Source organism: Trichomycterus rosablanca, chromosome 12 (genome assembly GCF_030014385.1).
Source record: "Trichomycterus rosablanca isolate fTriRos1 chromosome 12, fTriRos1.hap1, whole genome shotgun sequence".
Taxonomy (NCBI): Eukaryota; Metazoa; Chordata; class Actinopteri; order Siluriformes; family Trichomycteridae; genus Trichomycterus; species Trichomycterus rosablanca.
In genome coordinates this window covers 2,490,853-2,518,394 of record NC_085999.1, presented here as the reverse complement: position 1 = coordinate 2,518,394, position 27,542 = coordinate 2,490,853, and positions in this window count along the sequence as shown.

Here is a 27,542-nt window from a genome sequence, read left to right as displayed (position 1 = left end):
ACCAAAAACTTCTGGTATTATGCAGCGATGAAGACCCTGAAGTCCCGTTGGCCGGGTTATGTTTGTGTTGAGTAGCAGCAGCCAGAACGGCTTTGTTTTGAGTCTCGGCGACGCTGCCAGCTGATTGTCACTCTCTGTTATAGTCTTATCCTGTCAGCGCGCCGCTAAATCGCCAGAAATCCCGACAATATTTTCCTATTAAATTTTTTCTAGCTTTTGGCTAAACATGACTTTAGTATAACGCATTTTCCATTCACAAGACTCACGTTTGTCTGAAACTGAGACTCCTGTATTGTTTTAAATTATGTTTATTATGGATTTTAATAATAAGACTAAACAAATGAACAATACATAAACTGTATATGTATAAGTCCTGTGTTTAAAAACATTAGCACTGTATTATGCTAGTGTTTTTGGAGTTCAGCAACAAGCCACTGCCAGCAGACGGGGTACAGATGATTGATGTGTTGGTTCCTTTTAACTGACAATCACCTCATTAGCCTCATGAGCATCATTTGCTCCAGGTGGAAGTGTTTCTATACATCACGGTTTCTCCCTCTCAGACTTGCCAGCTCCTTTGTTTGGTAAACCTGCTGTTCTCTGTAAAACTGTGATCCCGGGCTCGGTCTGGTACATTTTTGTGCTGGTATAAGATGCCAGCAAACTTTATATATTTTTAGGGAACTGAGCGGGCATTGTGGCAGTTTGTGGGGGGTCACATTTGGAACCATCGTGGATGAGCGAGCTGCCCCAGAGGTGGTGTGATGACCCTTTTTTTAGAGCAGTCCAATGGACTAGTCTATTCTGATTATGTTCTATGTCTATTCTGAGTCTGTTTCAGTTAAGATGTAAACATGGACTAGACTAAGGACTAGCCTGTTTCAGTTAAGATGTAAACATGGACTAGACTAAGAACTAGTTTATTCCAGTAGATGTGGAAACATGGACTAGTTTAGGGACTAGTCTATTCCAGTAGATGTGGAAACATGGACTAGTTTAGGGACTAGTCTATTCCAGTTAAGGTGTAAACATGGACTAATTTAGGGACTAGTCTATTCCAGTTGAGGTGTAAACATGTTTACATGTTTACATGGACTAGTCTGTTCTGATTAAGGTGCAAACATTGACTAGTCTGTTCCAGTTGAGGTGCAAACATTGACTAGTCTGTTCCAGTTGAGGTGTAAACATTGACTAGTCTGTTCCAGTTGAGGTGTAAACATTGACTAGTCTGTTCCAGTTGAGGTGTAAACATGGACTAGTCTGTTCCAGTTGAGATGTAAACATTGACTAGTCTGTTCCAGTTGAGGTGTAAACATGGACTAGTCTGTTCCAGTTGAGGTGTAAACATGGACTAGTCTGTTCCAGTTGAGATGTAAACATGGACTAGTCTGTTCCAGTTGAGGTGCAAACATTGACTAGTCTGTTCCAGTTGAGATGTAAACATGGACTAGTCTGTTCCAGTTGAAGTGCAAACATTAACTAGTCTGTTCCAGTTGAGGTGTAAACATTGACTAGTCTGTTCCAGTTGAGGTGCAAACATTGACTAGTCTGTTCCAGTTGAGGCGTAAACATTGACTAGTCTGTTCCAGTTGAGGTGTAAACATGGACTAGTCTGTTCTTAGGACTAGTTTATTCCAGTTAAGGTGTAAACATGAACTAGTCTATTTCAGTCGTGTTGTAAACATGGACTAGTCTAGGGACTAGTCTTCTCCGACTGAGGTGTAAACATGAACTAGTCTATTTCAGTCGTGTTGTAAACATGGACTAGTCTAGGGACTAGTCTTCTCCGACTGAGGTGTAAACATGAACTAGTCTATTCTGACTGAGGTGTAAACATGAACTAGTCTATTCCGACTGAGGTGTAAACATGAACTAGTCTATTCTGACTGAGGTGTAAACATGAACTAGTCTATTCTGACTGAGGTGTAAACATGAACTAGTCTATTCTGACTGAGGTGTAAACATGAACTAGTCTATTCTGACTGAGGTGTAAACATGGACTAGTCTATTCTGACTGAGGTGTAAACATGAACTAGTCTATTCTGACTGAGGTGTAAACATGAACTAGTCTATTCTGACTGAGGTGTAAACATGAACTAGTCTATTCCGACTGAGGTGTAAACATGAACTAGTCTATTCTGACTGAGGTGTAAACATGAACTAGTCTATTCCGACTGAGGTGTAAACATGAACTAGTCTATTCTGACTGAGGTGTAAACATGAACTAGTCTATTCTGACTGAGGTGTAAACATGAACTAGTCTATTCCGACTGAGGTGTAAACATGAACTAGTCTATTCTGACTGAGGTGTAAACATGGACTAGTCTGTTCCATTTAAAGTGTAAACATGAACTAGTCTGTTCTAAGGACTAGTCTATTTTAGTTTAGGAATGAGTCCACATTTTAGCTTGTTTTTGGGAAAAATGGACGATATAATAATATAATGATCAGTGTTTTAGTGAGAGACCGTCGGTGTTCCTGTGTGTATTTGTTTACGTTCCTTTATTCTTCTGAATAAAAGAACTTATGGTTGTTTTAGTTTTGAAAGGTTGAGACTCTTAGCTCATGAATTATTTAAGTTTCATCATGATTTTTGTCCTGGTCAGGGTTGCGGTGGGTCTGATTCACTGAGTGAAAGACGTTTGAATCCAAAACTTGGATTTGTTGTGTAGACAGGAGAGCGCTGTATTCCAGATGATCAGATAACTCTGTATAATAATCAAAGCTCCAGCTGCTACATGTGTGGACGATTTATCTTTAATGAAGCGGCCAGCTGTTGTTCTTTCTCATTTGCTGCAAATGGATGGACGCAAATGTAAAGCAAACCTCTACTTTAAGGCATTTCTGAGAAAGCTACGTCTGTTATGTTCAGAGCCATAAAATTCGACGAGGGCTATAAAATATTAAATGTGAAAGATTTTAAGATAATCGACTTTAGAAAATACAGAACAGTAACAGGATGAGTAAAAAAAGGAAAACATAGATTTTTAAATCCACTTTAATAAATTTTTATTTTAATGGAATCTGAACAGAAAGTAAGAATGGGTCGAGTCCTGCCACTTTATCAAAAATTTACCTCTAGAGACAACCACTAGGGATGCTGTAGCCTAGTGGTTAAGGTACTGGACTAGTAATCAGAATGTCACTGGTTCAAGCCCCACCACTGCCAGGTTGCTGCTGTTGGGCCCTTGAACAAGGCTCTTAACCCTCAGACTTATACCTTTAAGCTGTACACTGTCTCATTACTGTAAGTTGCTTTGAATAAAGGCATCTGCTAAATGCCAAAAATGTAATTGCATCTACCGTGCTTAATATCAACAAAAGATCCTTCAGATTTGTTTTTCATCCACCTATTAATGTGCAAAAATATGCAAGTAGGTAAATTAACAAAATATTTAGGTACAGTGTCGGCTCAGTATTAAAGTTACTGGAGTATTGAGAGAAAAGTCGAGGGTTTAAGCTGCACCACTGGCAAACCACCACTGTTGAGGCATCAAGCAAAACGCAAAGATGGAAAACTGTACATCTCATCAGATAAAAATACAGAACAATATCAAGATAATTAAATCCACTTTAATCCACTTTTCATTTTAATGGAAACAGAACAACGAGTAAGGATGGGTTGAGTCTTGATAATTTAAATAAATAATTGCACCAGTGAATGCTCCAAGGTATTTCACCTTCCTCAGTACTTAATATCAACGAAATATCCCTCAGATTTGTTTTTTATGCACTTGGATTTTATCTCTCTGAATTGGAAGATTTATTAAATAAAAGTGTCTGCTAAATGCAAACATGTAAATAAATAATATAGTAAGAATATAAGTGCTTGATGTTAGACACTTGACCAGAAAATGAAACTATACATTTTCCTCACAGTTCTTTGGCAATTGGTCTAACAAAATAGCAATTAAAGCAAAAACCTTTGGGTTCTTCACTTAAGTTATGTATTTAAATAAATGTCTTTAAATTCTAAAAATGGGTTTAATTTGCTGAACACTCAAAACAAAAGTAATTTAATTGAACTACTTCTTTAAAAAAGCCGCTCCAGGTCTTTGTGATTTGTATTTATCTTGATATTTCACACATGGACTCACGTATCCAGAGCTCAGTGATTGGGTGTATGTGGTCTGCTTCATGTCTTACAGCGGTACGTCTGACGTATGAATGCGTATGTTAAACACGGGGAACTGAGCATATCCACTGTTTATCAGGTCCGGGTTAAGAAGAAACGTTCCATTAATAAATCAGATGGGCTGCAAAAACACGAGGATTAAGATAATGAGTGAATAATGAAACCCGGAGCGTACAGGAGGGAGAAGGTTCCTCATCCCATGCGGTGCATTAAGAGATCTGAGTCGCTGAGGTGCTAAAGTGAAGGTTTTATGTGATAATGGTCTTGATTGGAAACGTCCTGAAAGTGCACAGAAGTGGTGAAATAAATCAGCCTTCGCCATCACTGCTTCTGCTTATTGTTACCCTTCATACGGGCATGCTAGAATTCTGTGTGTGTGTGTGTGTGTGTGTGTGTGTGTGTTCAGACCCTTTGACATTTTACACATTTTTTGTGATGTGGATTTGCTTGTGCAGTTGTAACCGACCGGTTAAGTTACTGTACTAGTAATCAAAAGGTCACTGGATCAAGCCCCACCACTGCCAGGTTGCCACTGTTTGGCCCTTAAGCAAGGCCCTTAACCCTCAATTGCTTAGACAACATACTGTCACAGTACTGTAAGTCCTTTGGAAAAGAAGCATCTGCTTAATGCTTAAAAATGTAGTTCTAGGGAAGTTTTAACCTAGTGGTTAAGATACTCGACTAGTAATCACAAGGTCGCTGGTTCAAGCCCCACCACTGCCAGGTTGAGCAAGGCCCTTAACCTTTAATTGCTTAGACAGTATACCGTCACAGTACTGTAAGTCGCTTTGGATAAAAGCGTCTGCTAAATGCCTAAAAATGTAGTTCTAGGGCAGCTGTAGCCTAGTGGTTAAGATACTCGACTAGTATTCGAAAGGTCACTGGTTCAAGCCCCACCACTGCCAGGTTGAGCAAGGCGCTTAACCCTCAATTGCTTAGACAATATACTGTCACACTACTGTAAGTTGCTTTGGATATAAGCATCTGCTAAATGCAGTTCCTGGACAATGAAGGCATTGATGCCATTGACTGGCCAGCAAGTTCCCCAGACCTGGATCCAATTGAGAACCTAGGCTACCTCCAAGTAGCACCACAGACTGTCCAGGAACTCACCGATGCCCTGATCAAGGCCTGGGAGGAGATCCTCCATGACTTAGGCCCTACCTAATTCACGGCCGTGAATGTTGGATGTGTGTGTTTATGTATTGAGGCATTTTGTCCCTTTGGGGATTCCATAATCAGTGGAAAAGTGCACTTCTCCACACACGTGATCATCTCTCTGTAGTTTGTGCTTGAAAGAACAAGCCTTTAAAGTATTCTGCTCCTGATAGTTTGTCTATGTGCGGTTTATTTCTTTCTTTATAAAATCAGCAAACTCTAAAGACGCTCGGTTACACCAGCAATCGCTTACACCAAATGTCCAGGAATTTTGGTATTTGAGAGGGGGCTATTAAGGTAGCTGTGCTGTGTATCACAGCTTCATTCAATTTATGAGTGTAATTTAATGACTGGCGTATAATGTGGCACTTTATCCACTGGACATTATCCACAATCTCACTACTGAGTTATGAGAGTTATGAGCTGCCGTGATGAAATTCCTGCAGAATCCATGCAGTACTTTGGTGCTCACTCTATCAAATACCATGCTAAATATACTGTACAACAATATAGTGTATTGTGGTAGGATCTCTGATGCCACCCCTGAGTTCTTGGAGCTGGTAAAATCTTACAGCTGGTCCATTCTTTCCCCGTTAGCGTGGTTTATGATCGGATGACTGAGCCGCTCCAGAAGCTGCAATCCATCAAATCAGCGTCCGCCATGGCAGTTTCAGGGCACTTCCTGTCGGTTATTGAGCTAGTGATGCGCTCGCGCTTATAATCACGACCAAGGATGAAGAAGCGAGCCTTTAATCTTGATATCTGCTGTCAAATCATCCAGCAGATCTGAGGGGAATCAAATGAAGAGTTGAAACGGGACCATAAGAAAGGAAGCGAGAACAGATTGTTGTTGATGTTTATTTTATTTAAGACAGATTAGGACTGATTTATCACTTCTAATCAGACATACATTACAGTTACAATTGAGCAATTGAGGTTTAAGGGCCTTGACAGTAGCAACCTGACAGTGGTGGGGCTTGAACCAGCGACCTTCTGATTACTAGTCCAGTACCTTAACCGCTAGGCTAAAGCTTGCCCCTTAATTGCTTAGATTATATACAGCTACAACTGTAAGTCGCTTTGGATAAGAAGCATCTGCTTAATGCCTAGAAGATGTAGTTCTAGGGCAGTTGTAGCCTAGTGGTTAAGTAATCACAAGGTTGCTGGTTCAAGCCCCACCACTGCCAAGTTGTCACTGTTGGGGCCCTCAAGCGAGGCCCTTAACCCTCAGTTGCTTAGACAACTTTTTGTCTAGCGAGACAGATTGTTGTTGATGTTTATTTTATTTTAGACAGATTAGGACTGATTTATCACTTCTAATCAGACATATTTTGGATTTCTCTACAAAGCCTAATGAAATCCAACGCAAGATCATCGAGAAGGAGAAATATTTTTAGGAACCAGCATCCTTTGGCATGGAATAAACAGATGGCACGCAGAAATAGCTGTTGCACTGTGCCCGCCAGTCCTGACAGCGAAGGTGGGAAGGCAGAAGAAAGCAATCACAACGTACACTCCGCATAATACACTCGGATACAGCGAGGCTGTCAAAACACCATGGTAGGTGGGAGATGATAATGAGTTCATCAAAGGAAATGCTGAGCTACGGGTACGTTCATGCATCCCTGGTAACCGCTGCTTCCTCCTTAAAAGGGCCACGACGGGACCCGCGCTCGTTTAGAAAACACAACACCATATTCTCGCAGATTACAGAGTCTAGAGACTATTTAAGGTAGGTGAGATTCAAACATGGGTCACCTGCTGCACCCATGTTCATCCCTCGGTAATAATAACAGGGAACCGTGCCAGAGTGGCTGGTACGATGGGTGCTGCACAATTTCACCCACACTGTCTGTGAGGTCTGTGTGGTGTTTAGGATTTCTCACACCTCTAAACACATTTTATCTTGCGCCGAGTGTTACTAGGACAGCCGACTCTTAAATGGATTGATGGACCCTGCTGTGAGAAAGTATTTGCCCCCTCTGGACTTTCTTTTTGCATATTTGTCGCACTTAATAACAATAATAATAAGTTAGATTTATAAAGCACCTTTCTCATACGTAAAACTACTCAACAAAACTATTGAGGTATACACCGATCAGCCATAACATTAAAACCACCTCCTTGTTTCCACACCCACTGTCCATTTTATCAGCTCCACTTACCATATAGAAGCGTGTTGTGCTGGTATGAGTGGATCAGACACAGCAGCGCTGCTGGAGTTTTTAAATATCATGTCCACTCACTGTCCACTCTATTAGACACTCCTACCTAGTTGGTCCACCTTGTAGATGTAAAGTCAGAGACGATCGCTCATCTGTTGCTGCTGTTTGAGTCGGTCATCTTCTACCATTGACCATTGAAGAACAGCATGAAAGGGGGCTTACAAAGCATGCAGAGAAACAGATGGACTACAGACAGTAATTGTAGAACTACAAAGTGCTTCTATATGGTAAGTGGAGCTGATCAAATCAACAGTGAGTGTAAAAAAAAGGAGGTGGTCTTCATGTTATGGCTGATCGGTGTATGTTTTAAGTTGAGTTTTAAAGGAAAGTGAGGAGCAGGAACATAGAGATTGTGGTAAAGTGTTCCATAGTTTAGGTGTAATGACACTGAAAGATCTGCCCCATGCAACATGCAATTTTTAGCACAAAATTAGCAGTAAATAAACAAAGTAAATCAAACAAATACAGCCAATACTGTAATGATTATATTTAGACTAACCTGTGGGGGGCGCCCCCCGGGGGGAGGGGGAGGTTGGGCGAGTACTTGTCTGGGGGGGCGCGAGTGCCTGACCAGGGGGCGTGGCATTGCGAGATGTTTTTTTTTACTTCTAAAACTAAAGCAATTAATTTTTTCACCCACAGGAGACATATTTCATTAGTCTAACTGACCACACACACACGCAGGTTTTGGGTGTGTTCGAAAAGCTAGCTCTCTCTCTACATAGACGCATTTTACGTCGTCCTGTGCTGCGCTCCCGAGAAGGAGGCTGTTCGAAATCCTAGATGCCTTAAAATCCTCACTTCTGAGGCATCTTAATATTTCAATGTTATTTTGACTCAAGAACGAGTGAGCAGCCGACGCTGCCTTAGTGATCAAGGCAATCCCAGCATTCATTGCGGGTCGGGTGCGCTTCTCTCACAGAAAAATAAACATGGCTGACGGGGCGGAGAAACGAAAGGAGTTATTTTCAAATGTAAATAAAATATTACTGATTTTTAACTTGTATAAACTTGTACCGAGTGTTTTTATTTGCAAGTTCGAGCTTGTCAGGAAATGTAACCGTTATCGGTACATGAAGGGAGATGTTATATTGACGTTAGCGTGCTGTGCTACCTCAGTTCATTGGTTTTAATGGCAAGATGCTAAATGCTAAACGCGAAACCCGATGGAAGCGCTATCTAAGTAGTGCGTTCGAATAACCTGACTTATTCACAGTATCGATATAAGTGATTCAGGAGTCGATTCATTTTGTACGAAGTGTACGTTTCTCTTCTCAGTTATCTCTCCGTGTTTACTGTTATTAATTAATGTCGTGGTTTTAAATAAACACCAACTACTACAGAACATTTTGTGTGACTCTCTTACATTAAAAAGCTTCATTAAACTGCTATTACCACAGAGCGGTAACCGAGTCAGACTCGTTCTGCCTGTGGAGCTAAAAGTTTTCTGTCAGTCAGAGCAGATGATCCTGAACTAACGAATTTAGTAATTAATAAACTTTTGCCTCGGATTGGCTCTGTAACGTTTTCTGTTCTCATCTATATCAAAAGCAAGAACCACTCACGATTTACCAAAGTGAACCACGAATTTATATAATGTGCTCATAGAATCGACTCAGATGGGATCGTATTGAATTATGTTTTTAAAGTAAATATTTCAATCAGCAAAATTGCATCGTATGTATGATGCACAACGTTAATGATGTTATTTTAGGTTGTGAAATGCAATGGTTGAGGAATGGTGATGCGATGGTTGGTGCTTTGTAGCTCAAAGTCTGGATCAATCCACTGAGCTGTTAAGCTTAACATGGAGGTGATCTTTATATATCATGCGATCGGATCTGCTGAATTTAGGAAATATCGACCGATCGCCGATCGCATATTTTGATTAAAAATCGGCCGATTTCGATACATAGCCGATCGATCCTTCCATCTCTAATATAAAGTACTGAGATCATGTGTGGAAAAACAGAACTGCTTCAGTTTAGAGGGATTGGAATGGAAGGATTTGAATTATGAACTGTCAAGAACTGCCATCGTTTTTGGGTTCAAGTCAGGACTTTAAGTGGGACACTCCAAAATTTTACCCTTGTTGCATAACCCAAGTGCTCTTGAGCTTTAGATCGAGGACTGATGACTGGATTTTCAACTAAAAAGCAGAATTCATGGTCCAATCAATTATGACCAGCATCAAATCAAAGCATCAAATCAGTTCAAATATACTACAAACACCATGTTCAGCATGTTGGTATGATTTCTTTTGTGTGTGTGTGTGTGTGTGTGTGTGTAATGTTGGGTTAGCTTTATTTCACAAAACATCATCCCAACAGATTTAGGGTGTCATAAAGTTTGTTTTTTTTGCAAATACGAATATAAAGTTATTTTTGTGAAACGTAAAACCTTTGGGTATCTTTTTGTTTGATCGCGTTCCACTTCCTCTCTACTGCTGCAGACCTCCATTCCTGACCGAGGAGAGCTGTAACTAACACACGCCCCCTCCGACACGTGTGCAGTAGCCGACCACTTCTTTTCACCCACACTGATCTCCATAATCCCTTGTCTTTGGGCATGTGCCATCAATCAGTCAGCAGAGGTCGTAATTGCATCAGTTATGAGGACTCCCCTCCGGCATCCACCCTACGAACAAGCCAATCATTGTTCATGTAGGCGCCCAGCCTGCCGGTAGCAGAGCTGAGATTCGAACTCAAGAATTCAAGATGTCAGCTCTGGTTGTGCTAGTGTATTTTACTGCTGCGCCGCCTGAGTGCTTCGAGGGACACAATTTTTACCCTGTCTTGTCTGTTGGTGGATGCGTTAACACTGATTTATCGAAAGCAAACAAGGTCTGCAGTTATCTTAGATGTTCATCTTGGTTGTTTTGCAGCTCTTAGAGCACATGAAGCTTTGATAGGCTGAAAAGAGTCACCAATGTTTCATCAATTCTCTCACATTGACATTACAAGGGCCTCGTTTAGGGACCCAACAATGGCAACTTGGCAGACCTTGAACCAACGACCTTTTGATTGCAAGTTCTGCACTTTAACCAGTGAGCTACCACTGCCCACTACCATGGTGTATAGATACGTTATGCATATGCTGTCAACATTACACTGAAAAAAAGAATTGATCTCTTAAATGTGGGGAATATTGTAAATACGTTCCTGTTGTTTGATGGACGCTCAGGTTCTGCAGTGTTCTGGTCATTCTGCTTGGACTGCTGGGGTTCAGTATCTACACACGATGATGATGTGTTTGATAGAACCGTCTGCTAGAAAATCTATTCGTCACAGAGTGCAGTTGAGCGTGAAATCTGTCCAGGCCCTGGTCCTTCTCCTTTTTGTCACAGACATGTCCCATCATCTTCAGGGTGAACCGATGCTCCTCTGTGTACGATCAAGCTAAAAAAGATAAAACCCTGTTGTACTTCTCATTTTATCCTGGATTCACTCTGCAGGATTAAATGCTGAATTACAACTCCTGCTCAAATCCAATAATATAAGTATAAGTATTAATTCTATAGCAAAAATACGCTTTTAAATATTTTGCTTGATATTTATCAAAATGTGTTTCCAAATGTTTCCACAATGCCTTATACACCCATCAGCCATAACATTAAAACCACCTCCTTGTTTCTACACTCACTGTCTATTTTATCAGCTCCATTTACCATATAGATGCACTTTGTAGTTTTACAATTACTGACTGTAGTCCATCTGTTTCTCTACATACTTTTTTAACCTGCTTTCACCCTGTTCTTCAATGGTCAGGACCCCCACAGGACAACCACAGAGCAGGTATTATTTAGGTGGTGGATCATTCTCAGCACTGCAGTGACACTGACATGGTGGTGGTGTGTTAGTGTGTGTTGTGCTGGTATGAATCACTACTGGACTGAGAATAGTCCACCAACCAAAAATATTTCCAGCCAACAGCGCCCCGTGGACAGCGTCCAGTGACCACTGATGTAGGTCTAGAAGATGAGCGACTCAAACAGCAGCAATAGATGAGCGATCGTCTCTGACTTTACATCTACAAGGGAGACCGACTAGGTAGGAGTGTCTAATAGAGTGGACAGTGAGTGGACACTGTGTTTAAAAACTCCAGCAGCGCTGCTGTGTCTGATCCACTCATACCAGCACAACACACACTAACACACCACCACCATGTCAGTGTCACTGCAGTGCTGAGAATCATCCACCACCTAAATAATACCTGCTCTGTGGTGGTCCTGTGGGGGTCCTGACCATTGAAGAACAGCATGAAAGCAGGTTAAAACAGTATGTAGAGAAACAGATGGACTACAGTCACAGTAGTTGGTGGAAAATCATAAATCTCTGTATAAATGCAATATGTTATGTTAATAATGTTCTTAAACCCGAGGCATTTCACATCATCTAACAGTAAAGCTCAGGAAAGAAAATGTAGATGTTTTATTATTTATGCTGCAGTGTTATATAACAAATCTGACTTTATTTGATCAGCTCAGTGGAAACAGAAGTGAGCGACAGCTGTAACAGCTGTATTATATTTGACATGTTTTCTAATTACAGCTCATGTGAAAGACTGAGTGTTTTTCAGTTGCTCTTTTAAGAATTAGATCCTGACTGATGGATCATTTCTAACAGCCCTTAATATAAATCGCAAACTCCGACCTTTTCCTTAATAACATCCTGGTAAATTACAGTAATTACAGCACTTGCTTTAAGGCTGGGATCAAATCTAAGTATCTGCAATAAAAACATGTGTATGGACTTTTTATATACATAATTATATATGATTGTCTATATCTATAATTTGAAGCAATCTTAAAAAAAAATGCCACGCAGGCCGGGCATCTATACAGGTAATGATTGGCTCATCCGAGGGTGGGAGGGTCGGAGGGGGTTTCTCATAGCTGCTGCAGTTATGACCTCTGCTGGCTGATTGTTGGCGTCTGCAAAGAGACGGGGGATAACGGAGATCAGTGCCCTAAAGGAACCCAATTTGTGCAGGTGAAAAGAAGTGGTCCGCTACTGCATGCATGACAGGCGGGCGTGTGTTTGTGAAATGCGATTGGGTAATAATTGATACAAATTTATAATAATTTAATTTTAGATGTATATACACTACAGTACAATTTCTAGTTCTAAAGCATCAGTTTGTCCTGGTCAGGGTCGTGGTGGGTCTGATTTCACCGTAATCACAGGACACAATGCAGTAACAAACCTCAAAAAGGATGCCAATCCATCATGAGTCTCGTCCAGCACCCTTTTAAATCCACCCTAAATCCCAGCAGTCATGGGCTAACGTAATCACCATTGTGACATGCAAGCGTCTGTTTAAACCACCTCTAACATTAAAACCACCTCCTTGTTTCTACACTCACTGTCCATTTGATCAGCTCCACTTACCATATAGAAGCACTTTGTAGTTCTACAATTACTGACTGTAGTCCATCTGTTTCTCTACATACTTTTTAGCCTGCTTTCACCCTGTTCTTCAATGGTCAGGACCCCCACAGGACCACCACAGGACAACCACAGAGCAGGTATTATTTAGGTGGTGGATCATTCTCAGCACTGCAGTGACACTGACATGGTGGTGGTGTGTTAGTGTGTGTTGTGCTGGTATGAGTGAATCAGACACAGCAGCGCTGCTGGAGTTTTTAAATACCGTGTCCACTCACTGTCCACTCTATTAGACACTCCTACCTAGTCGGTCCACCTTGTAGATGTAAAGTCAGAGACGATCGCTCATCTATTGCTGGTGTTTGAGTCGGTCATCTTCTAGACCTTCATCAGTGGTCACAGGAAACTGCCCACGGGGCGCTGTTGTCTGGATATTTTTGCTTGGTGGACTATTCTCAGTCCAGCAGTGACAGTGAGGTGTTTAAAAACTCCATCAGCGCTGCTGTGTCTGATCCACTCATACCAGCACAACACACACTAACACACCACCACCATGTCAGTGTCACTGCAGTGCTGAGAATCATCCACCACCTAAATAATACCTGCTCTGTGGTGGTCCTGTGGGGGTCCTGACCATTGAAGAACAGGGTAAAAGGGGGCTAACAAAGCATGCAGAGTAACAGATGGACTATAGTCAGTAATTGTAGAACTACAAAGTGCTTCTATATGGTGGGTGGAGCTGAAAAAAATGGACAGTGAGTGTAGAAACAAGGAGGTGGTTTTAATATTATGGCTGATCGGTGTAAATTCACTTTTTGGCATCATTATTTAACATTTATTTGTTTGTTTTACCTACAGGGCAATTTTGGATCTCCAGGTCACCTCACTTGTGTATCTTTGTACTTTGGGAGGAAACCGGAGCTCCTGGACACAACCCATGCAGACACGGGGAGAACATGCAAACTCCACACAGAAAGGACCCAAATCAGTCTACCTGGGAATCAAACCCAGGACCTTCTTCTTGTTAGGTGACAGTGCTACTCTATATTTCTTGTACACCACGTTTATGCCACTTTGCTCAGTCTTAGTGTGAGTTTAAATGTTATAAAAGAAGCCCATACTGTCCTTTATTCTGCCAGACTGATGGTGTTGCTGTCGACTGCTCTGGGTGCCCAGACAGACCAAAAACCAGAGGAACTTGTCGACGGCTAAATGATTAAATTCCAGATTCAGTTTCTCACACACTTTGTCCTCTTTTCTCTCTTGCTGTTGCAGACGGGTGTCATAAATCTCAGGATTTCTAGGCACGTCTAACGAGTGAACCAGCGTCTGTACTGACAGCACAGGGACGAGAAAAGCACAGAGAGTGTCTGCTGTTTAAACGCCGCACTTAATTAGCGCTGGTCCACGTTTAACGGCGTGTCCACCGCCGCAAACGACCTGCGGGAGACGTCCACCGGGCAAAAGAGAGGTGTGTGTGTGGGTCTGGTGTTGCAAACCTATTGCAGACAGTGTTAATTAGTTTTATTGAGGGGGTGGTGGGTGCAAAATGGAAGTGAACGAGGAAATGGGGACCGAATCTGTCCTGCCTCATTACGTCTCATGAATAATATATACGTGGCATAATGGAGGTGCTGATGTTAATGTCACTAGCGTTAATGGAAATGTGTGCCCCGAATGCACAATAGATTTGTGATAACTTCTTTAAAGCCTACATGTTGGCCTCATCACAACAAAAAGTTTTCCTGTCCAGGATACTCCTGCCCTATGCCCAGTGTTTCCTGATGGAACTGGACCTGCTGTGACCCTGGTCAGCCATAACATTAAAACCACCTCCTTGTTTCTACACTCACTGTCCATTTTATCTGCTCCACTTACCATATAGAAGCACTTTGTAGTTCTACAATTACTGACTGTAGTCCATCTGTTTCTCTACATGCTTTGCTACCCCCTTTCATGCTGTTCTTCAATGGTCAGGACACCCACAGGACCACCACAGAGCAGATATTATTTAGGAGGTGGATCATTCTCAGCACTGCAGTGACACTGACATGGTGGTGGTATGTTAGTGTGTGTTGTGCTGCTGGAGTTTTTAAACACCTCACTATCACTGCTGGACTGAGAATAGTCCACCAACCAAAAATATCCAGCCAACAGTGCCCCGTGGTCAGCGTCCTGTGACCACTGATGAAGGTCTAGAAGATGACCGACTCAAACAGCAGCGATAGATGAGCGATCGTCTCTGACTTTACATCTACAAGGTGGACCGACTAGGTAGGAGTGTCTAATAGAGTGGACAGTGAGTGGACACGGTATTTAAAAACTCCAGCAGCGCTGCTGTGTCTGATCCACTCATACCAGCACAACACACACTAACACACCACCACCATGTCAGTGTCACTGCAGTGCTGAGAATGATCCACCACCTAAATAATACCTGCTTTGTGGTTGTCCTGTGGGGGTCCTGACCATTGAAGAACAGGGTGAAAGCAGGTTAAAAAAGTATATAGAGAAACAGATGGACTACAGTCAGTAATTGTAGAACTACAAAGTGCTTCTATATGGTAAGTGGAGCTGATAAAATGAACAGTGAGTGTAGAAACACCCGTTCTCACTGTACATTCACAATTTTACAATTTACACTTAAGCACAGCTATGAAGGGCCAAATGTAATGTGTAAAATATGGTTGTTTTCCTAAACCATTGCTGCAGGTATAGATTTTGTAGATTTTGTAGATTGTGTGAATGCAGTGCTGCTAAATGTGCACTGTCGTGAAAACGCCGCTCCTTTTTCCTGTTGTAACAGAATCGATCGCCGCCCGTCCGAGCACGCTGCGTCGCGCTGTGTGCACATGGAAAATTGTTGGCGCTATCTGGGGAGGAGACGGGTGCACGCATGGCTGTTCCTGCGCAGCACGTTGTCGCCGTCCTGCTCTGTAATTCACATGAAGCCGAGGAATAAAAACTCTGTGTGTGTGTGTGTGTTTGTGAAGGAGAATTCAGCAGAGCTGTAGATGACATGTGGTAGCACGTGCCGTTGAATTTCTTGAGATTTGGCCACCCAATAACCTCCTAATTCTTGGATTGTCCCTCCACTGACCACCTCTGTGAGCACCTCTTGTTTTGGAGAAGCTTTAAACCAGCTGCCTGGCCATTATAATTTGGTCCTTATCAAAGTCACTCAGGTCTTTATGCCTGATCATATCTGATGCATTTATTATTATTTTTTTTTTATATGTGACAGTATATATTCTCAAAGCAATTGAGGTTTAGGGGCCTTGCTTAGGGGCCCAACAGTGGCAACCTGGCCCAACATTTCAAGTATACCTCACAATGACCTGTACAATTGGAACATCTCATGTCGGGTGGTCTTAATGTTTTGGCTCATCAGTGTATATGTGCTCTATCTTTAACCTTCTTCATTGAATACATCTGCCATTCAGCCACTGTTGGGCCCTTGAGCAAGGCCCTTAACCCTCTCTGCTCCAGGGATCCCAGCTTCCAAGTGAGCTTGGATATGCAAATTGCTCATCACTCATTTTCTTAACCGTTTATCCAATCAGGGGCGCCAGTCCATCACAGGGCAGACACACACATACCCATTGACCTATAGGGCAATTCAGTGTCTCCAACTAACCTGACTGCATGTTTTTGGACTGTTGGAGGAAACCGGAGCTCCCGGAGGAAACCCACACAGACACGGGGAGAACGTGCAAACTCAAGAACAGAAACAGAAAGGACACGGACCTACCCACCTCGGGATCGAACCCAGGACCTTCTTGCTGTGAGGTGACAGTGCTACCCACAGAGCCACCGTGCCGCCCAATGTACACCTCTATTGTATTCTATTCTATTTAGATTTTAAGTACACTTCCTAATGTGGATGTATAAAGTACATTAAGTTGCTACTGGCTATAAAAAGTTAACGTCAACAATATGTAATAACACTTTTATATTGTGGTTATAAGCGGTGAAAGTGTAGTAGGAGGAGGAGTAATCGGTTGTGTCTGAGAGACTGAGAGACGCTTATAATTTTTGGATGCTCAAAGAAGCTTTAAGGGGAAGAAGATTTTCATGTGATGATGATGTGAAAGCAGCAGCGCATCAGTGGCTACGAGCTCAACCAAAAACAGTCTTTGCTGATGGTATTAATAAGTTGGTGCTTGTTTCTGAAATTCTTAATAAATAGAGTTTGAAGGACCCTCGTATTTGGCCAAAATGGTACAAGTGCCATTTTATACTGGACAGCTCAAGTGGTGCCACTGGTAACTCATACACAGTATGGATGCATTTGCCTATGACCACGTATAAATACACAAACCAGGTAAAGCCTGAATATGTGCTGATGATGTTCCAGCGTTTTCTATAATCTTGTTTTAAAACAAAGGCCGTTCAGCTCGACACACAGATAGGAAGTGAAAAGCCCTGGAGCCCCTGATCAGCAAGTTTAATCAATAATAGTTTTCCTTGTTTTCTAATCTCTGTTCTCTCTCAGGCATGGCTTCTGGTCCTCCCATGAAACAGGAGAACCCCTCTGAGCTTTACAGCAGTGTCATTTAACACAGATTCTTCAACAGTTTTACGCTCCACATCTCTGTGTTTTCTTCTCTTTTTGCTGGAAGAATTTCTGCGCTTGTTTTGCCCTGAATGGATCACAAAGCTTAGAATTAATGAGGAACGCTCGAGCAAACGTGACTATATTTTATAAATGCTGGATTAGTTATTATAAACACAACACAAAATAAGTATCTTGTAACGAATTGGGCTAGAACGAGACACGAGGAGCGGACACACGCAGGGACGTCTTAACAAAAGTATTTCATAAGAACAAAAGACACAATACAGGTTTAAACAAGACAAGACACACTAACAAATGACCTAAATGCTAACTTAAACACACATGAAAGTGGACTAAACTATACTAGACCCTAAGCTAAGCTAACACATGCTAACACCAAACATGAACTGACTAACACAAAACACTTAACAAGACTTCTAGACAAGAGCATAGACAAGATAATCAGACAAAGCTGAACATTACATGAGCATGAAAACAAAATAGCATATCCAAGAAAACCAAACAAACCAAACCAAACTAACATGAACTAGGAACCAAACCTGACATGAGCTAGCAATCCAAAAGCACGACAAACCAAACCAAACCTAACCAAACATGGGCATGAATACCAAACTCCATTCGACAGCCACTTCATTTACATTTTTGAAAGCAAAGCAACTTACAGTACAGTTAACAGTCTGAGCAATTGAGGGTTAAGGGCCTAACTCAAAGGCCCAACAGCAGCAACCTGGCAGTGGTGGGGCTTGAACCAGCAACCTTCTGGTTACTAGTCCAGTACCTTAACCACTAGGCTACGACTTGCCCTATTAAACCCCATTACACTCATGTACATAAAGAGAGAGCAAACCTACTACAGTATATGATAACGATTTAATCTAATTTGTGATTTTCACCCCTGTAATCTGGCAACCCTGCACAAAATCCAAGTGCTTAGCAGTTAATTCAGGATCACTGATGTGATTTAGACGATTTGAGGCGAACAAAAACCTCCCCCCATGTAATTATAGGGTAACTCCCGCAGGTTAAATCAAATTTCCAGAGAAAAAACCCATCATAAATATCAAAATGAACTGGAATATGGAATGGACTAAAAGGGAAGATCAAAAGCTCAGGTTTGTGTTTTGGATGCTGCTGCGTTTGGCCAGACTGCAGCTAAAAATGGACTCTTGGCAGATTTGTGGAAGCGCTGCAACCGTTCTGGCTGTTTCAGACGTTCGTGTTGCTCTGGTCCTTCTCTGAAGCCGTGCTGGCTGACATTGATGAAGTGACGTTGTTCTTCTCTCCAGGGAAACACGTGGCATTAAAATAAATGCTCTATGGATAATGTAAATCTGCTCCGTGTGCAAGTTCACACTTTCCTAAGAAAGCTCAGTTCGCCGGTTCCCGGGGCGGGTGCAGTACGTCTTAGTCACTTGTTGTTTATGTGCTGGATTCGGTTCTGGTGCGTGTGGCCTGAATGTGCCTTGGTCTCTTACGACTTCTTAAATACAGGGTCTGTACTATACTGTATATTATCAGGCATGTAATGATATTAACATTTTTGTAGTACTGTATTAATGACAGTTTGTTGTTTGACCCTCAGAGGGCACCACATTCAGGACTGTGCCTGGTGTCATTATACTCCATCACTTCTGGCTAACACCATTATCTTGTTTTAAAATATACTATGTATGATTCATTTCATTTATTTTTACTAACCATTTATCCTGATTGGGATCATGATGACACTGGTTGCAAGACAGGAAGACACCATAGACAGGAGACCATTCGACCACAGGACAACACACTATCACACATATGAACCCGCCTCATGCAGGTGAAAATAAGCATCTATCTGTCTGTCAATCTGTCTGTCTGTCTGTCTATCTGTCTATCTATCTATCTATCTATCTATCTATCTATCTATCTATCTATCTATCTATATCTATCTATCTATCTATCTCTCTTTCTCTCTGTCTATCTATCTATCCGTTTGTCTGTCTGTCTGTCTGTTTGCCTATCTATCTATCTATCTATCTATCTATCTATCTATCTATCTATCTATCTATCTATCTATCTATCTATCTATCTATCTATCTATCTATCTATCTATCTATCTATCTATGTCTGTCTGTCTGTCTATCTATCTGTCTGTCTGTCTATCTATCTGTCTATCTATCTATCGAGATTGTAAATGTAATCAAAATCATTTATGCAAACAAAATACTAGTATTGTGTGCGATATTTTAGTGGTTACTTTTATACAAATGACCACATGTCTATGTTAGATGTGTCCGACCGCCCAGCTTATCAGAAACCAGTATTTTTATAGCTGTACCGTGGTTTATACTTGCCTCTCACTCATATCGTAATGAATGTTTGTGATTTTTCACATGCTGGTGGTATAAAACTCGGAGGCCGTCGCTATACGTGAATAAACCAGGAGCAGCTCCAGAAGTCCAAACACTGTGTGCTTGTGTCTGTTTCCAAGGAAACACCAAAACACCACCATCATGAACCATAATGCATCTGCCCTCTTCAACCCGGTTAACTTTTTGTTCTTTTTGACAAACTGCACCTCTGTGATGAGAATGGGGGTCTTTTCTTCACCGTTTTCAGTAGAAGGTCCATGAGGAGACTAAACCACTTGTTATCCTCGTCATTACAGGTTAATAAGTTTTGTTGTAAATAGTCCATCATAACAGAGAACTGGGAATTTAACAAACACTCACTCACTTTCTTAACCGCTTATCCAATCAGGGTCACAGGGGGGTGCTGGAGCCTATCCCAGCTTTTCAATGGACGCAAGGCACACATTACAGTTTTTCTCAGTTGCTTTGGTGCATTTCTCACATCACTATTAACATTTGCACAACAGTAAGTGCATTTCTCAAAACAATTAGTACAAACTGCAAAACCTAGTGTATAACCTGCAAAAGCGTGTCACTTGCTCAAAAAGGATAGTTCATTCCTCAAAAGCAAGTATTCATGTCAATGAAAGTGTCAGTGTCATCAAAATACAAAGTCCGGACACCATTGTTTATGAACAAGATAGTCAAATGGCTTCGTCATGTTTTCATTATGACAGTTCACTCTGTAAGTGTTTTGCAATGCAAAAAAGTCAGATCATGGTGACACTACCTAAAAATGCTCAAGACAGCACTATACACTATTAGCACACACATTTGAAATCTACAGTTAAGTTACACATTACTGTATTTAGTGAGGTAATAATACGTATGTTTCACATTTTTACTGCATATGCTCTTTGCAATTCTAATTTGTTCACAGCACTGTGCTAAAGCAAAGTACAAACTTATTTACAACAAACATAAGAAACACCCTTTGGGTAGAGCTGTGCACAACTGTAAACAATATTGCAGTACATATTGGAACTGAATTGGAACATACAACATACTGATTTTGACAACTAGTTCAACATTTTTGTATGTAATGATTCAAGCAATGAAATGAGGACTATTAGTTTCATAGGGAACGACTATTCAGCATTCATAAGTATAGTTCATTTTGACTGACATGACATAGCAAATGATAATGTTATAAAACAGCAGAGAATTGTATGGAAGCAATTGATGCATGTCCAAAAGCATTTGCAGTTTGTTGGAAGGAATGAGAAACTGCTACTATGATGTGCACAAATGATTAAATCTTGTGGAGGCTGAACTAACAGTTATGAGAATTTTAATTCTGATCAGAGAAATGCACCAAAGCAATTGAGAAAAACTGTAACACCCTGGGCGGGGTGCCAGTCTGTCGCAGGGCAGACACACACACATACATACACACATACTCATACACACACCCATTCACCTCTAGGGCAATTCAGTGTCTCCAATTCTGCATGTTTTTGGACTGTGGGAGGAAACCAGAGCTCCCGGAGGAAACCCACACAGACACCGGGAGAACATGCAAACTCCGCAGAGAAAGGACCCGGACCGCCTCACCTGGGAATCGAACCCAGGACCTTCTTGCTGTGAGGCGACAGTGCTACCCACTTAGCCACCGTGCTGCCATTTAACAAACAGAGTTCTGAATTTATATGGGAACGTTTCTGATTCCTGATGTTAAATTTTCCTGGCGTGTGTGCCAAATATATATACGTAAATTGTTTTTTAACCCGAGAGCCTGTTGCCAGTTGTGTTTGTGTGTGTGTGTGTGGGTGTATAAATGCCTTGTAAATGTGCAGGCATGAGTGTTCATGTCTTTATTTTAATGATACAAAATTATAAGCATTAAAACTTCTGTTCGATCCAGACTCAACACGCGGGTTTAGTTTCACTGCATTTTTCACTGAGCGATTTGGAGAATCTGATTTCACACTGAATAAATATCTGATCATGTTTCATCTCAATCTCATTTCATAGTCAGTAACTGTGTAAATACTGGGTTCTGGGATCCACACATGCTTCGAACAATACAGTCCTGTATACAATCATTAAGGTGGGATTTAGTTTCAAATTTTTTAAGCCACTTATCCAAATCAGGGTCACGGGGCTGGAGCCTATCCTAGCCCTTTAACAGGGCGCCAGTCAATCGCAGGGCAGACACACACACACACACGCCAATTGGTTCTGGGAGTGGCGTCGAGTTTTAAAGTCGTTGAGTTTCAAGGTATTTTTTCCCATAAGGATGTTTGGGAAACCTGTTAATGTGTTCCATGGTCCCGTGGAGCTGCAGATATTTTAGGCTCATGTAAAATAATGAGGTTGTTTTTGACACTTATATAAAATAACACAAATATAATATAAACACTGAAATACAGTAAAAGCTGCACTTTAGCTTTACTTCTTTAATTATAATGTAAGTTGCTTTGGAATAAAAAGTGTCTGCTAAATGCTGAAATTTAAATTTAATAGTTTAATAATTATTTATATAAATGAATAATAATTTAATAAATTTGGTTCACATGGCTATTTCACTTAAATTATTTTCACTAATATATATAATGCTGCTATCTGTCTATATATATATCATGCTGTTCTTCAGTGGTCAGGACCCCCACAGGACCACCACAGAGCAGGTATTATTTAGGTGGTGGATCATTCTCAGCACTGCAGTGACACTGACATGGTGGTGGTGTGTTAGTGTGTGTTGTGCTGGTATGAGTGGAACAGACACAGCAGCGCTGCTGGAGTTTTTAAACACCTCACTGTCACTGCAGGACTGAAAATAGTCCACCAACCAAATATATCCAGCCAACAGCAGCCCGTGGGCAGCGTCCTGTGTCCACTGATGAATAGATGAGCGATCGTCTCTGACTTTACATCTACAAGGTGGACCGTAGGAGTGTCTAATAGAGTGGACAGTAAGTGGACACGGTATTTAAAAACTGATCAACTCAAGAATGATCCACCACCTAAATAATACCTGCTCTCTAGTGGTCCTTTGGGGGTCCTGACCATTGAAGAACAGCATGAAAGGGGGTAACAAAGCATGTAGAGAAACAGATGGACTACAGTCAGTAATTGTAGAACTACAAAGTGCTTCTATATGGTAAGTGGAGCTGATAAAATGGACAATGAGTGTAGAAACAAGGAGGTGGTTTTAATGTTATGGCTGATCACACAGAGTAAATTGAGGCAACTTTGTTATGATAGCATGTTGAAGTCTAGTTGTGTCTTGTTTTTATAGGACAGAAAAAAAAACAGTGTCTTGTGCACTACGTGTCCACACTTGAACTTTTCTCCCGCTGTCAGTCTCACAGTAAATATATTTGTTTCAGTTTGATCGGCACTTTGCCTGACGTGAGACACAATACACACCCAGTGTTCTCATGTTCCTCAATAAAAGAACAGAAGTTTTATTGTGTGAGCTGTAGAGGCGAGTTTACTGCCGGGCTGCGTTATAAACAGTGATCTGATCGCTCAAGCATGAATAAACTCAGAGACTTTTTATGAGATTTGTTAATGTAAGTACTAGGAATTATAACTATCTGAATTATATACGTTACATCAAGTGCTTTGATCAAAACTTTGGTCTAAACTTAAACATATACATTAGACAAATACATGCTCCCTTCCTTATTTATCCCTGCATAAGCACATCTGTAAGCATTCAGAGCGAGTAGGTTGGGTTATGAGATGGACTGGGCCTCTATTATGGTATACGGTGGAATGCTTTTCATTAAATTGCTCCACGTTTTTCAGTGCGGTGTTTCTCTTCGCTTCAGCGGTATGGTCTTCATTAGGATCGTACAGTGAGCTCTGTATCGTATATCGGCTCTTTGTATCAGTACAGAAGTGCTTTTAAAATCAAAGGTGTATTCATCTGTGTTTTTATTACTGTCTTAGAAACATGTGGTACAGGGTGGGAATACACGCTGCTGGCAATCCATCACAGGGAAGCACAAACTCACATTTACAGGCAGTATACACCGACAAGGCATAACATTATGACCACTGACAGGTGAAGTGAATAACACTGATTATCTCTTCATCACGACACCTGTTAGTGGGGGGGATATATTAGCTAGAAAGTGAACATTTTATCCTCAAAGTTGATGTTAGAAGCAGGAAAAATGGGCGAGCGAGAGGATCTGAGCGAGTTTGACGAGGGCCAGATTGTGATGGCTAGACGACTGGGTCAGAGCATCTCCAAAACGGCAGCTCTGTGGTCAGTATGTATCAACAGTGGTCCAAGGAACGAACAGTGGTAAACCGGCGACAGGGTCATGGGCGACCAAGGCTCATTGATGCACGTGGGGAGCGAAGGCTGGTCCGTGTGGTCCGATTCAACAGTAAATGCTGGTTCTGATAGAAAGGTGTGAGAATACACAGTGCAGCACAGTTTGTTGTGTATGGGGCAGCAAAAGGGGGACCAACACAATTTTAGGAAGGTGGTTATTATTGTGCAGTGGTTTGGTTAATGTTAAAAATCACTCATATTGTTTATTTACACAGATAATGCATTAAACTGTATTTATAAAAGGTTTTGTATAATATTATTATTATTTGATTAATTGTTTTTACTTTTAGGGCCGCTGTAGGAAACCCACAAAGAAACGCTGACTACTATAAGGTGCCTACCTAGCATGTCCATGCTGAACAGACAACGTGGTGGATGCACATATTTACGAAAAGTGTAATTCTCTGTAAACTACACTTCAAAAGCACTCTCTGCGCCTCATCAAGTGGTACTCGTTACACCTCTGTCTCTTCTGCTACTGGGTTCATTTCCTTCAAAACTGCAGTTGTGGGGTTATGCCTGGTGTCTCTCCCCTCACAAATAACCAAAATGAACTTGAATAAAAGCACCGACACTGGATGACACATGTAATACTAGGGTAATACTCAGAAAAGTTCATCGTAATGTCATTACATTGGGGTTTGTAATGGTAAATACCATTTCTCAGGTCTGATATTTAATTTAATAGTTTTTATATGTTTTTTATATGTTTTTAAATGATCTTACATTTGCAGCAGAAGCGTAATGAAATGTAATCTACAGCATAACAGCGTTTAGTTAGTGGTAGGATGAACATTAATATATCTAGAGTTCTCTAATTCAACTAAACACAATTAATAAAGGAAGCGCTTGTCATTAACACTTCCTATTCTACATGACATGAATTATATGATAAATGATAGTCAGGTAGGGTTTAGGTTTAATACTGCTAAGTATATCAGCAAAGTTAATTTTACCTTTGTTAGCTTGTAAACTAGTAAAAACCAACAGATGAATCTAATACTTTTTGTTTAATTGTAAATTGTGCAGAGGTTTGTTTAATGTTAAAAGTCACTCATATTGTTTATTTATATATAAGGTGCCTACCTACCATGTCCATGCTGAACAGACAACATGGTGGATGCACAGATTTACGAAAAGTGTAATACTCTGTAAACTACACTTCAAAAGCACTCTCTGTGCCTCATCAAGTGGTACTCGTTACACCTCTGTCTATTCTGCTACTGGGTTCATTTCTTTTAATATGTTTTTATATGTTTTTATGTCTTTTATATGTTTTTTTTATGTTTTTGATATGTTTTTATGTTTTTGATATGTTTTTTTCTGGTTTTATATGTCTTTTATATGTTTTTATGTTTTTTATATGTTTTTTATGTTTTTATATGTTTTTAAATGTTTTTATATGTTTTAATATGTTTTAATATGTTTTAATATGTTTTTGTATGTTGTTTATATGTTTTTATATGTTTTTGATGTTTTTATATGTTTTTTATTTTGTTTATGTTTTTTAACAATTTTTTATGTTTTTTATATGTTTTTATGTTTTTTTTGTTTATATGTTTTTATATGTTTTTTATATCTTTTATGTTTTTATGTTTTTATATGTTTTTATATGTTTTTGATATGTTTTTGATATGTTTTTGATATGTTTTTTGTTTTTATGTTTTTTATATGTTTTTATGTTTTTTATGTTTATATATATTTTTTCTATGTTTTTTCTGTTTTCTATGTTTTTTTATGTTTTTTTATGTTTTTGATGTTTTTATATGTTTTTATGTTTTTATGTTTTTTATGTTTTATATGTTTTTTATATGTTTTTTGTTTTTATGTTTTTGATATGTTTTATGTTTTTTATGTTTATATATTTTTTCTATGTTTTTATGTTTTTATATGTTTTTATGTTTATATATTTTTTCTATGTTATTCTGTGTCTATATGTTTTTCTATGTTTTTTATGTTTATATATTTTTTCTATGTTTTTATATGTTTTTATAAAAATGATCTCACATTTGCAGCAGCATAACAGCGTTTAGTTAGTGGTAGGAGGAACATTAATCTATCTAGAGTTCTCTAATTCAACTAAACACAATTATTCATTTTAATAAAGGAAGAGCTTGTCATTAACACTTCCCATTCTCATTTCTATATATTTTAGCATTTGGGTAACCGTACTGGCTCCATTGAGAACGTTTTGTACTAAATCTTGCTTCACATAAAAGCTGGTCTACAGAAGCAGATCTGAGGGTTCCTTCTTAACCCTTTGATGCACAACCTTGGTCAAAAGTGACCCAACTGAGTTTTTATTTTCTATATCTTTGCAATAAATTAATTTCGTCATTTAAGCTTCCATGAATTTTTTAATTAACTTGTTTTTGATCATCACAAATCTTTATTTCAGTTTTATATTTTTTGCTTTTTTAATAAAAATCTTTTTTGTATCACTACCCTCCTAATGCACAACATGGGTCAAAAATGACCCTTATGTATTTACTATGGAATTTGACAGGAACTACTGACATTTGTAAGTGTTTGTAGTCAAAAACATATTTACTGATCTTTTGAAAGACAACCAAAGATTAGGCTCTTGAATCTTGAATATGTCCAATACTATTTGCTTGCTAGCTGTTTACATATTCTAGTATAGATAGCTTTTATTAGCTAAGACAGTAAATACATGAATAACTGATAAATGTGCATATGAAAATATTCTTGAATGGATGAATATGGGTAATTTTTGACCCATGTTGTGCATTAGAAGGGGTTTGCTTAGCTTGTGCATCAAAGGGTTAAGAAGCCTATAGGTTCTTTGTTTATGAACTCTAATAGTTCAGTTAAGACAGACACAGCCTTTAAAATATTTGATTATTATTTATTATTGTTATAACAAGGCGCTCGAGCTGTGGTGTATTATGCTAGCCCTCCATGACTGAGATCTAGGTTTGAATCTCAACGTTGGATAATAGATGTAAGTAATAATACACCTGTATTCATGGTAGATGCCACTGTCGTCCTAAACCTGGCCTGACATTTGTGACAGTAAATTGCCATCTTTATCAGCTCTCTGACAGATCGTGTTTAGTAAGACGGGGCGGTGCAGACTGGCACTTTTGTTTATACACATCCCTACGCCCCTCTAGTGGTTTAAGTCGCTAACTATGAGAAACTGTTGGCTGCCAGCTCTTCTTTATCACCTCCTGCCTAAGGACACTAACACTGAGTCAGCCGACGTTCAGACGCACAAAGAAAAACAATCCTGACAAACGGGCACGCAAGTGTGCACATACCAGCCTGTGCCAGTCGTGTTCAGAGCAGGATTCCGATTCATATTAGCTCCAAACACCAAGCCGTCCGTTTATCAAAATTAACGTGGTTTT